At 48.2% G+C, this 12,654-nt stretch overlaps 1 protein-coding gene across 2 annotated transcripts in view; it reads right to left on the bottom strand.

Annotated features, from left to right (window-relative positions):
* The window catches only part of ST6GAL1 (ST6 beta-galactoside alpha-2,6-sialyltransferase 1), a 149,795-nt gene extending 139,911 nt beyond the window's left edge, over window positions 1–9,884 (bottom strand). For both annotated transcript variants that reach the window (XM_004089708.3, XM_004089709.3), the window contains exon 1: window positions 9,535–9,884. The gene's annotated coding sequence lies outside the window, so the exon portion shown is untranslated. The remainder of the gene's footprint in view (window positions 1–9,534) is intronic.
* Window positions 9,885–12,654: the final 2,770 nt, after the last annotated feature.

Below are 12,654 nucleotides of genomic sequence, written 5' to 3'. Positions count from 1 at the left end.
GCTAGAAGGACAGACATCAAACTGCAAACAGTAGTCACTGCAAAGAGAAGTGGAATGAGGGAGGAATGGCATAAGCTGAGGGGTTAATTTTTTACCCCATGTGAATATTCTTAAAAAAAAACCATTTCATTTATTATTTATGTGAAGAAGCCTCCCAGTCTTACATGTATGTTTCATTTGATAATCTCAGAGCTGGAAGGGGCTGCACAGGGCTGAGAGTTGATTCTCTGAGGTGGCATACCCAGGGTGGCATGCATTTGTCCAAGGTCACAGAGCTAGCCAGCAACAGCCAGAGACCACAAGTCACAGTCCAGGTCTTGAAATAATGGGTGTCCCAGTGGATTAAGGAGAGGACTTTTACTTGATTACTAAATCAGATCAACTCCTATTTTATTTGAGTCAAAAATTCCTACTTGGGTGTAACAGCAAGTTAGAGGAGACCAAGAATCATCAAAGTCAGAGGTGGAAAAGGGACCCTGTCTTCCCACAGAAGGGGTGTGAGAGAGGGCCTGCTACACCAAGGACTGGGATCTTCTCTAGGTCCTCGCCCTCATCCATAAAGCAGAGGGAAGGGGCTAACTAACAGAGGGGATGGGAGATTTGCAAGCGTGGGGCGTTGTGTGTGTCAGGTGCTCATCTGAGCTACCACCACATCTTCGGCATGAGAGACCGGCAGCAACCCTCCCTGAATGCATTCTGGTGAGGCTGCAGGTGGCAGTCAGGGACCTAAACTGCAATATGGAGGCTGCCTCTCAGGAAGGGAAGGCTGGGCTCGAGTCTGATTTAGGTCCAACTCACATTGAGCCACTTGAGCTGTCACATAGGTTATCTCATTTAATACTCACAAAATGTTTACAAATATGCTCCAAGAAATTCAAAAGTCACTTTCTAAAAGCATAAATCCATTAAGGGGTGGGGCCCTTATTTGAAATCAGGTTTCCTGACTCCGAATTCAGTGCTCCTTCCACCCTGTCTGTTTTCGACACAGCAAGGCCTCCTTACTTGGGCAGTAAAGCTTAAGAAGTGCCCAGGTTGGAAGCTGGGCACGGTGGCTCATGCCTGTAATCCCAGCACTTTGGGAGTCCAAGGCAGGAGGATCAGTTGAGTCCAGGAGTTCAAGCCTGGGCAACACGGTGAGACACCCATCTCTACAAAAAAAATAAATAAAATTAACTGGGTGTGGTGGTGCGTGCCTGTAGACCCAGCTACTCGGAGGCTGAGGCAGGAGGATCACTTGTGCCTGGGAGGTCAGAGACTGCAGCGAGTCATGATCATCCCACTGCACTCCAGCCTGGGTGACAGTGCGAGACCCTGTCTCAAAAAAGAAAAAAAAAAAAAGGTCCTAGGTTGACTTTCTGTCTCTCTCCTAACTCCCAATCCTCCCTACACACACATACACACACACAGTCCCATGACTGCGACAGCAGAGACAGGCTCCTAGCCAGCACAACTCAGTGCCTCAAATATGCATCATGTGACTGAAATAGCTATGGCTCGGCTGATAAGATGTCTGGGATGTACTTCCATGTAATCTGGGGTTGATGATGGGGTTACGGATCAGCCACGCGTTTCAGTCATAGTTGAAGCCAGGTGATATGATATAGGGTTCCTTACACTCTTCTTTGTGCTTTTGTATGTCTGAAATTTTCCATAATAAAAAACTTTTTTTTTTTGATGCATCATGTGAGTGATCATTTCTCTCTCAACTTGTCACTTGGTGGGGGTTTCCATTTTAATTAACTTTCTGCTTCCCTCAGCACAGAAAACCAAACAATGGCCTGCTGTCACGGTAAGAAAAATATCAGGAGCAAAAGTGTGCGGCTTGTGAAAACCTCAGTTATAACAATAACAGCTATTACTTAACTGAATGCTTCTTGTACACCTGGCACTGTACTGAGCCTTTTACCCACGATTTCATCTAATGCTCATAATCGCCCTATGAGATAAGGTCTGTTATCCCCATTTTACAGAGAAGGAGATTGAAGCTTAGTAAGCTTAAGTAGCTTGTCCAAGTCTACATCGGTGATACATAGTGGGCAAGAATGCAAATCCCGAATTGCTTGTGCTGTCAGTTTTTCCCATTCCCACAATAGATATTTAGCTACTTTAAGACTTTATAGGTAATTGAACTAAATCCATGAAGTTGTAAAAATGGTCATACCCTTTAAAGTATAACCCAGTAATTTCAACTTTAGGACTATCCTATGGGAATCATCTGGAAAATGAACAGAGATTCCTTCATAATAAATAAAATAAATATTTTATTTTATTTTATTTCATTTCATTTCCTTTTGAGACAGAGTCTCGCTCTGTCACCCAGTCTGGAGTGCAGTGGTGCGATCTCACCTCACTGCAACTCCGCCTACCGGGTTCCAGCAATTCTCCCACCTCAGCCTCCTGAGTAACTGGGATTATAGGCACCTGCCACCACGCCTGGCTGTTTTTTGTATTTTTGGTAGAGACAGGGTTTCACCATGTTGGCCAGGCAGGTCTCAAACTCCTGACCTCAGGTGATCTGCCTGCCTCAGCCTCCCAAAGTGCTGGGATTACAGGAGTGAGCCACCACACCTGGCTCTTCAGATATTTTAATCACAGTGTCAATTACAATAAGAGAAAGTTAGATGTGGTTGGCTGCCCAGTGTGGCCTCATGCAGGAGGCTGTTCCCACTGCTCCAGTCACTGGTGACTCCCTCCTCACGTTCGCACGGCATCCTGCACTAATCTCTTGTTACCCCTGCCTCCTCCTTTGAACTATGAGCTTCTGAAAAACTAAGCTCTTCTTATTTGTCTTTGGTTTAGAGTGGGCACTCAAATATGTGGTGAATAAATTAACATGTGACCCTGGAGTTGCTCGTTTAACACATGCAGACATTGAAGACTGGGGTATTAAAGTTAAGTTTTTGAAGGTCACAAGGGCAGACTGGAACTCAAGGTCACGTGCAGGGCTCTTCTCTCCCCACTGTACTGTCAGTACCTGTAGACTTCTAAAGAACCGATGGGTGATGGCTGAACATTTGAGGCAATGATGGGAAAGGCAGAGGCAGTTGGAGGCTCCTGAAATTTTACAGGCCCTCACTGAAATGATCAGATCCCAGGGGCCCACACAACTTTGGAGATGCAAAACAGCTGATATGGGTGATGAATGAAAGGATACAGCTTTAATGCAATGTTAACCATGAAATGTATATATGGGAAGGTTAAGCAAGAAGGCAAGAGACATAACTGCACATACAGTATGTTCTCAACCATTTACAAAAAATAAATCCATTTAAAAAAAAAAAGAAGGAAAATTGCCAACTGTTAAGAGGGGTTGTCTTTGGATAGCGGAATTTTTTTCTGTTTCTCTATGCTTTTTTGTACAGTACTTTCCAAATTATCCTCAACGGTCAAGCTTTTTTTTTTTTTTTTTTGAGACAGAGTCTTGCTCTGTCACCCCGGCTGGAGTACAGTAATGCAATCTTGGCTCACTGCAACCTCCGCCTCCAGGGTTCAAACGATTCTCCTGCCTTAGCCTCCAAAGTAGCTGAGATTACAGGCACCCGCCCACCATGCCCGGCTGATTTTTGTGTTTTTAGTAGAAATGGGGTTTCACCATGTTGGCCAGGCTGGTCTTGAACTCCTGACCTCAGGTGATCCAGCTGCTTCGGCCTCCCAAAGTGCTGAAATTACAGGCATGAGCCACAGTGCCCGGCCCCTAGCTTTATTTTTATAATCAGAATAAATAAAATTTAAATCACTACATTGACTCTGAAGGCTAACCTGACCTTTCTAGTATAATAATTACTTAGAAAATCATCTCAGTATTTTAATATGGTGAAACTGCACTGCTCAATGCTACTGTTACATATAAGCCTATCAAAAATACATCTATAGGAGTCAGAATGCAATCATATAGTTTTCTGCAGACAAGCAAGAAAAAATTCATTTGCCTCTAATTCAGTTCTTATAGAACAAATCACTGATACTACATCGGAGCAACTAATTCCCTGTCTAAATTCTTAGGAATCTAATGGTCCAGAACAATTACTGTGAATTTCATTAACGAATTATTCCTGTATATTTTTAATGCAACCATGTCCTCATATTTATGGAGGGCCAGATTTTCTCTGAAGCCTTCCCTCTTGTACTCTGTCATTTACCACCTGCTCTTGCCTTTATTCATGAAGAGAAGGGGACCCCAGAGGTCAATATTGAGATAAATTAGATCAATTTTCTCTGGGCTCCTGAGGGCAATTTCTAAAGGAGAGCCAGAAGTGTTTTAAGCAAGGGTAGTGGAGCTAGGCTGGGCTTCCCTCGGGCAAAGAATGGGTGGGTCTCCATGCTCTTTGTAATCCCAGGCTAAGCACAAGACCCCCTCCACCCCCACCACCTGTTTGTCAGTAAATACAGAATACATAAATAGAATGACTTGAGATTTTACTCACTTATGTGTGAAGGTTCTGGTTTTAATTTTTTTTTTTTTCCACTAGTTCTAGTCACCTTAGAGTCACACAAACTTCACAACTACTCAAAGCCTCCCTTGATAGTTTGGCAGGCCTTGCTTTACAGCTCTTTGTGACAGGTGAGGTCTTCTAATCTGAGCACATGAGCTTACCCTATGGGGTCATTCTCCCACTAACATTCCCTAACACTTTAAAAGCTGGTCTCACACCAGTCAGAATGGATATTATCAGAAAGTCAGAAAGTAACAGATGCTGGCAAGGTTGCAGAGAAAAGGCAATGCTGATACACTGTTGGTGGGAGTGTAAATTAGTTCAACCATTGTAGAAAGCAGTGTGGGGATTGCTGGAAAAACTAAAAATAGAACTGCCATTGACCCAGCAATCCCATTACTCAGTAAATACCTGAAGGAATATAAATTGTTCTACCATAAAGACACACGCCCGCATATGTTCACTGCAGCACTATTCACAACAGCAAAGACCTAAATACCCATCAACAGTAGCCTAGATAAAGAAAATGAGGTACATATTATATATACCATGGAATACTATGCAGCCATAAAAAAGAATGAGATCATATCCTCTGCAGGAACACGGATGGAGCTGGAGGTCATTATCTTTAGCAAACTAATGCAGGAGCAGAAAACCAATACCACATGTTCTTACTTGTAAGTGGGAGCTAAATAATGAGAACACATGGACCCAAAGAGGGGAAACAACAGACACCAGGGCCTTCTTGAAGGGTGGAGGGTGGCAGGAGGAAAGGGAGCAGGGAAAATAATTACTGGGTACTAGGTTTAGTACCTGAGTGACTAAATACTCTGTCCACCAAACCCCCATGACACAAGTTTACCTGTGTAACAAACCTGCACACGTACCTCTGAACCCAAAATAAAAGTTTAAAAAGAATAAAATTTTTGATCGAGACCATCCTGGCTAACAAGGTGAAACCCCGTCTCTACTAAATATACAAAAATTAGCCAGGCATGGTGGCAGGTGCCTGTAGTCCCAGCTACTCAGGAGGCTGAGGCAGGAGAATGGCGTGAACCTGGGAGGTGGAGCTTGCAGTGCGGCGAGATTGCACCACTGCACTCCAGCCCGGGCAACAGAGCGAGACTCCGTCTGAAAAAACAATAAATAAATAAACAAATAAATAAATAAATAAATAAAATTTTTTAAAAGCTGGTAAGCACTCAAGCCTGCCAAAAGGTCTGACCAGTCATAAGAACGCGTCATGTGACTTACTGCCCTCAACAAGCCCAGGAGATTCATACACCTTACTCCCCTCACTTTACATAATGCAGAGGCAGCCTGCTGGTTTTCTGTCGTTGTTGTTTTGTTTTGTTTTCTGTTTTTGAGACAGGGTCTCGCTATGTCCCCAGGCTGGAGTACAGTGGCGAGATCTCGGCTCACTGCAACCTCCACCTCACAGGCTCCAGCGATTCTCCTGTCTCAGCCTCCCAAGTAGCTGGGACCACAGGAGTGTGCCACCACACCCAGCTAATTTTGTTCTTTTATGTTTTGTAGAGATGGCGGTGGGGGAGGTAGTCTCACTATGTTGCTCAGGCTGGTCTCAAACTGCTGCGCTCAAGGAATTCAAACCCTTCCCTCCTCGGCCTCCTGAAGTGCAGGGATTACTGCAGTGAGCCACCGCGCCTGGCCCAGCCTGCTGGTTTTAAAGTAATACTGGAGGCAGGAAGATGACCCCAAACCCCTCCTATGGCCTGAGCATCTTCCGCTCCGCTGGAACAGCCTGTGCAGAGAACCGGCAAGGAGGACTCTCACTGTACGAAGAAGGAAACTGGAGCCCAAGAGGTTAAGTAGCATCAACAGCTAAGTGGCGCCTCTCTCTTCTGTCTTCTCACTGCCTCTTGCCTTATGATTTCATACAAAGCAGCCCCTAAATGGGGAAGCACAAGACAGAGAGACATGGAGGAACCCAGCACAAGAGTAAAGTGAACCATTTAGCAAACACTAAAGAAAGCTGATCCCCAGAGATAACTGCACTATTCAGCATACCTACCACTGGGATCCCTGGCTTTGCTTAATAACCAAACCTATTAAAATCCATAAGGAATTGGTTCTCTGACTTAAAGGGTGTTGTTATAACAACCATAACTTTGGCTTTTCTCTGGAGTACCAACAGTTTGATGCAACCATTTCCCTTTTACGCAAAAAGGGGCACTAAAAGTAGACCATGCATTGTTGTGTATCATTGGGCAAGTAATTTCTCTTCTCTACGCCTCAGTTTTCCCAACTGGAAAGAAAAAGGGTCCAGTCACATGATTTCTGAAGTTTCTTACAGGGTCAGCGTCCTGGTGAGAAAACTATACTGCAGTGCCAAGTGGAATTGATGTAGGATTTTTCTTCTTGGTCCTCCGGCCAGCAACGCCCCACCTGTGCCTCGCTCAGCCATGCAGGTGTGTCCCAGCTCACTGTATTATAGCTTGTACCTGCATTCGGTGGTTCCGAGCTCTTGCACCATACCAAAGAATAATGAGGATACACTGGACATTGAAGGGAGAGGAAGGCAGATAAGAATTTTATTGAGTGTTGAAAACAGCTATCAGCAGAGAGGGGACACGGGGTTGGTCCCCTACCTGAAGACGGAAAAGTTCCCCAGTGTGGCTGAGTCAGGGGCCTTTTATGGACTCAGAATAGGGAGTGCACGCTGACCGGTTTGTGAGTATGCAAAAAAGATTAAAGCAAAGACACCACTCAAAGGTGGGCATGGCGGCAGCGTAGAAAACCAATTAGGAAAAGGTGGGTATATGTAAAATAGCTGAAAGGTAGGGATCAATTAGGGGAAAGCACGCCAAACAGACAAGTTCTCACTCTGGTCTGAGGATTTAACTCGTAGCTTGGCTTTCAGGCTTTAAACTGTCTTTGGCCTGGAGGTGGGGGTTTCACCAGGTACCCGCCCCTATCTGCCTTGGCATCCGGCTGCCTCCTGTTGCTACCAGAATCACGTTGAAAGTGAAACACGCTGGAAACTCTAAGGAAAAGAAACAAGTGTAACTAGGAGATAACAGGGACAGTGCAAAACAACATGTTAACTTTGGGGAAATCCGGCTTCTCAGTATTTTTTTGGTTTTCCTACTTCTCTGCCAAATACAAAAATAAGCAGCTACTTCCATGGGACTCTCATTTTAAAAAAGTAACTTTAATAAGATCCATGAAAACAATGCTTTGTTCTCCCACAAGTGGCTCAGGAGTACCTTGCTAAGAGACACTTTCTTCCCCGTGGGGCTGATGTCAGCAGCCCATGCTTTTGCCCAAACAAAGGCCTCCTGGCACAAGGATGAGAGGCAAAACATCTGAGTCTCCGTAGCTGGCCTTATTCCAATTCGAGGGGAAGGGGCAGCCAGGAGAGAAAAATAACTAAGGTGTTGAAAGGCTAGAAGGAGAGTAAGGAATTACTAAATCTATTTTTTCTCAAAAGAATAAAGAACCCTTGAAAGGGATAATGGAAGGGTGCAGCTTTCGATTTGAATTACTCTCTTTGTTTAACGCTATTCTGCCTAAGGCCACGGCCTTTTAAGCCAATCACAGAATCCCGGTTTTGCCTTTAGTTGCCCGCAGAGCGAGGCAGTGGGAGTTGGGAGACCCACACTCAAGTGTTCTCTCTGTGGCCCGTTTCACCCGGTTTAAACTTGGACAAGTGGCTGAACTCTCCGGCCTCAGCTTCCTGCCTGTAAAATGAGAAGGCTCCCTAGATGCTCTCTAGACCTTTTCAATAACAGTGGAATAGGATTGGAGGCTCTCCAGTTCCCCCCAGGGACAGGTTAATCTTCAGCCACACTAGCCAAGGTGAGGCAGCAGCCCGCCCGCTCAGCAGGCACACACTGGGGCGGCGGCGTCTCCATTCCTGCTCACACTGCACGCCCACAACCTGCACCAACACCATGGCCTCAGAGACCAATTCACCGCGAAACCGTCTCCCTGCTGCAGACCGTGTCTGATTAACATCTGCAAAGCTGAGCTGAGCATATATAAGCAAAGAAAAAGCAAACAAACAAGAGTCCTCTCTTTCCGGACCTCGGAATTTCTTTCAAATAAACTCCGAACTGAAAATTGCACGTCCCCAGCTAGAACACGAGGTCTCGGCTGGCCTTGCTTGAGAAAATGCATTAACAAGCCAAAAGGGGCTAGTGACATCTGGAGTGTCTGGGCACACGGACACGGGCCTCAGAGGCAAAGCGCAAGACCGCACTGGGCGACGCGTACATTCTTCCCGCAGGCTGAGGAGGCGCCCAAAAGATCCCCACAGAGGCAATCGCCGGAGTGCGGGGACAATAGTGCGCCCAGCACTCTCTTTTTTTGAGGGGCACCCTTAGACCCTTAACCCAACCCACTTCTCTAAGAGACCTCCAGGAGGTGAAGGTGAGGAGGGGTGGTCCACTTCACCCAAACGAATGCGCCACGGCCGGGGACCGACTTTCAGCCTGGAGTAACCTTTTTGTAGCTGCTTTCTTGTTTTGGTTTCCCTTTTTAAGTCTGGCAGTTTAGTCTGATGCCCAAGCAGTACCTTTTAAATGTCTCTCTCGCCCTCTTCCAGCAAGTGGCGCCTCTAGAGCCACTCCCTCCCCGGAGGCTGAGACAATGGCCCGGCACCGCAGGGCGGCCCCTAAGGGTTAGCGGTGCGTCCAGATCTCCGGGCAGAGCGCACGTGCGTTTGTTATGGTGCCTGTGCCCCCTCCGCTGCCGCGGGCCTCAATTTGTCGATCCGTAAACCCAGAAGACAGGATTTGAAGGAACCCGGACTCCGCAAGGCGCACCGCCCCCCCGCCAGCCCGCCCAATACTGACGGTGCCGTGGATAAATCCGTGTTCCCCGGGGCTGCGCGCACGTGGGTTTGTTGTGGATCCGCAGGCTCGCGGAGCCCTTTGGCCCCGACAAAAATACACACACCCCCAGCCAAAAGGCGGCCAGCCCGGGAGCCAAGGCAGCTGAGGCGGAGCTGGAGAGAGATTCCCTGCGCCCTAGGCGCGCCACGGACCCCGCGGCTCCGCTATCCTCCCGCGTCCCTTTGCATCACACTGCTCCCGGGAAAGCCCGGGCCGCGCCGCCGCCCACCGCACCCCGTACTCACTCGCTGCACTCTCGGCCGCGGAGGCTGCGGTTGCTCAGCCCGCTCGTTGGCGGCCGCCCGCTCCGCGCCCACGCCGGTCGGTACAGTCTCCCTTTGTTAGCGCCAGGCAGTGCCCCAGGCGTCTTCCCCAGGCCGGCCCTGCCCAGGACTCCCCTCCCCCAGGTGACTCCAGAAAACGCGCTCGGCAAGGGCAGGAGCGCCCGGGAGCTGGGAACCCCACTAGGGAGTCTCGGAGGAGGGGTCTGCTGGGGAGGAACGGGAGACAGAAGACGCAGAGTGGAAGGGACTGGAGAAGGAAGGAAGAAGAGCGCGGCGGAGGGGCGGGAAGGAAGCGAGTCGCCTCCGTATGCAAATAGAGTTGCGAAGACTGGGTCGGTCTCCGCCCCCACTCCACCTCTCGCCACCGGCCACACCGCGCCCCAAACCGGCCTGGAGGTCGCTAGCGAGCGGGCTTGGGGTTAAAGATTCCCGATGAGGGCACTGGGTGATGCTAGAATCCTGCCTGCCCTCAAGGAGGGTGGATCGAGGGCCGAGTGGGAGGGGCCACGCGGCTGCGCAAGGACCCCTAAATGCCTCTTCCCCGCTTGGCCGCGAGGGGTCAATCCAGCAGTGTCCGGCTATTGGTCCTAACATGCGGGCACTGTACACCCGGTCTCTGCTACCGGCTGACTGCGAGACCCTGAGGAAGTCGCTTAACCTCTCCGAAGACTCGTGTTGCTCTTACCTAGAATAGGAAAGAACAAAATCTTTCACTGCGTTTGGCATTAACCTCCTAACATTGAGGCATGGCTCCTACTGGGCGCTCTCAAATGGCAAATACAGAAGGAGAGGAGCGTCCTCGAACCCCCTGCACCCAGAGGCTTCCACCCCAAGCTGCAAGCTGAAAGATCGAAGCCTCAGCCTGGATGGTGAAGGGAGCGAGTTTCTTTCTTTTCACCCGGATGACGGTGGGGCTGCTGGGGAAGGAAAGAGGATTAACCAAGCTGCGTACTGACCATCCCCGATAGCCCCAAGGCGATGTCCCTAAGACAGAAACACTGCCCAACAGGAGGGCGGGAGGGGCCTTTAAGGCCTCCACTCCAGCCTCCCATAGCCCGAAGAGAGGATGTGACTACCAGAGGCGATAGTCATATCCCAGTTGTCTACTGAGTGCACACTAGGCACCAGGCTGTGTGCTGGGTGGGAAGGGGGAAAGGAGGGAGATACTGGAAGGTTTGGGGGTCCTCTAGGAACACAAAGTCCCGCGCACACTTAAAGTGCCTGAAGCCCAGGCCCAGAGTTCTGTCTTCAAATGAGGTGCCTACTCCCCATCACCAACCTTGGAAAGGGAAGTTACATCCGCACCCTGTCCCCAGCACCCTTCTTCCAAACACTGCTTCCTCCCTGTCCTGATCCTGGCTCCCTTCTGCTGATACTGTCATTCCCTTCCCTGCTGCCCCTGAGGCATTTTTGCTCAGTACAAAGAGCTCCAATTGAAGGGAGTGCCAGCCAGAGTGAATTCAAATCTTTATGACCAACTCGCTGTGCCTTCTTGGGTGAGTTCCACATCCTGTGAGCCTCCCTTTCCTCTTCTGCAAAATGGAGATATTAAGGAAAGCGTTGTTTTCAGGATTATGTGAAATGACCTATGTGAAACACTTAGCTTAGTGTTTGGCATACAGAGGTGCTCCTGACAGTAAAATGTATGTATGAGTGAATGAATAGAAGCAGACAAGTTCAGAAGACTATTTCTGGAAGGATGCTACATTGAAGATTTTAGGCCCTATTCTAAAAAGGGAAAAAAAAAAAAGGCGGCTATTAAAAGATTTTGTGCAGTAGCATGACATGCATCTTTGTATTTTACAAGGATTCCTCTGGCACCACAGTGGAAAGTAGATGGCAGAAGCAGAGAATGCAAGAGACTAGATTGGAAGCTGACATCAGTGGAGATATAATAAGAGCCTGAACTGTGTCAGTGACTGTAACAAGACAGAAGAAAAGGACATCTAAATAATAGCTACCATTTGGAGATCTGACATGGTTTGGCTCTGTGTCCCCACCCAAAAATCTCATCTTGAATTTTAATCCACATGTGTCAGGGGAGGGGGCCTCATGGGAGGCGATTGGATCGTGGGGGCGGTTTCCCCCATGATGTTCTTGTGATAGGGAGTTCTCACGGGATCTGGTTGTTTGATGAGTGTCTGGCATTTCCCCTGTATTCTCTCTCTCACCTGCCACCATGTAAGATGTGCCCTGCTTCCCCTTCACCTTCCACCATGATTATAAGTTTCCTGAGGCCTCCCCAGCCATGCGGAATTTTGAGTCAATTGAACCTCTTTTGTTTATAAATTACCCAGTCTCAGGTAATTTGTAATTTTCTCAGTAGTGTGACAATGGACTAATAAGGATTCAAAGCACCTTGTTTATTACATTGTCTCCTTTTCATCGGATAAGTAATGGTCTTAGTCCTATTTTATGGATTAGGAAACTGAAGTCATCTAGGAAGTGAAGAGAGAATTTGATACATTCTTCCACTTTCTTTGAAAGCCTTAATCATCTCCTTCATCATCACCCGTGTGTCAACACTACTTAAGAACAGCCAGGCGCGGTGGTTCACGCCTGTAATCCCAGCACTTTGGGAGGCCTAGGCAGGCGGATCACGAGGTCAGGAGACCAAGACCATCCTGGCTAGCACAATGAAACCCTGTCTCTACTAAAAACACAAAACAAATTAGCCGGGGCTGGGCGTGGTGGCTCACGCCTGTAATCCCAGCCCCTTGGGAGGCCGAGGTGGGCAGATCACGAGGTCAGGAGATCAAGACCATCCTGGCTAACATGGTGAAACTCCATCTCTACTAAAAATACAAAAACAAAATTAGGCGGGCACACAATGGTGGGCGCCTGTAGTCCCAGCCACTCAAGAGGCTGAGGCGGGAGAATGGTGTGAACCCAGGAGGCGGAGCTTACAGTGAGCCGAGATCACACCACTGCACTCCACAAAAGCAGGAGAGGCTCTTTCAGAGGTTGTCCAGTCCCCACTCCACAGTTCTCTTTTCCAGAGAACTGGAAAACCAAATTAAGGAGAAAACAAGGGAAAAGGTTATCTCAACACTGAGATAAGCACAGATGATATGACACGTG

The sequence above is a fragment of the Nomascus leucogenys genome, chromosome 11 (genome assembly GCF_006542625.1).
Source record: "Nomascus leucogenys isolate Asia chromosome 11, Asia_NLE_v1, whole genome shotgun sequence".
NCBI lineage: Eukaryota > Metazoa > Chordata > Mammalia > Primates > Hylobatidae > Nomascus > Nomascus leucogenys.
The sequence above is the reverse complement of the archived record's forward strand: the minus strand, read 5'-3'. Positions and strand labels throughout refer to the sequence as shown.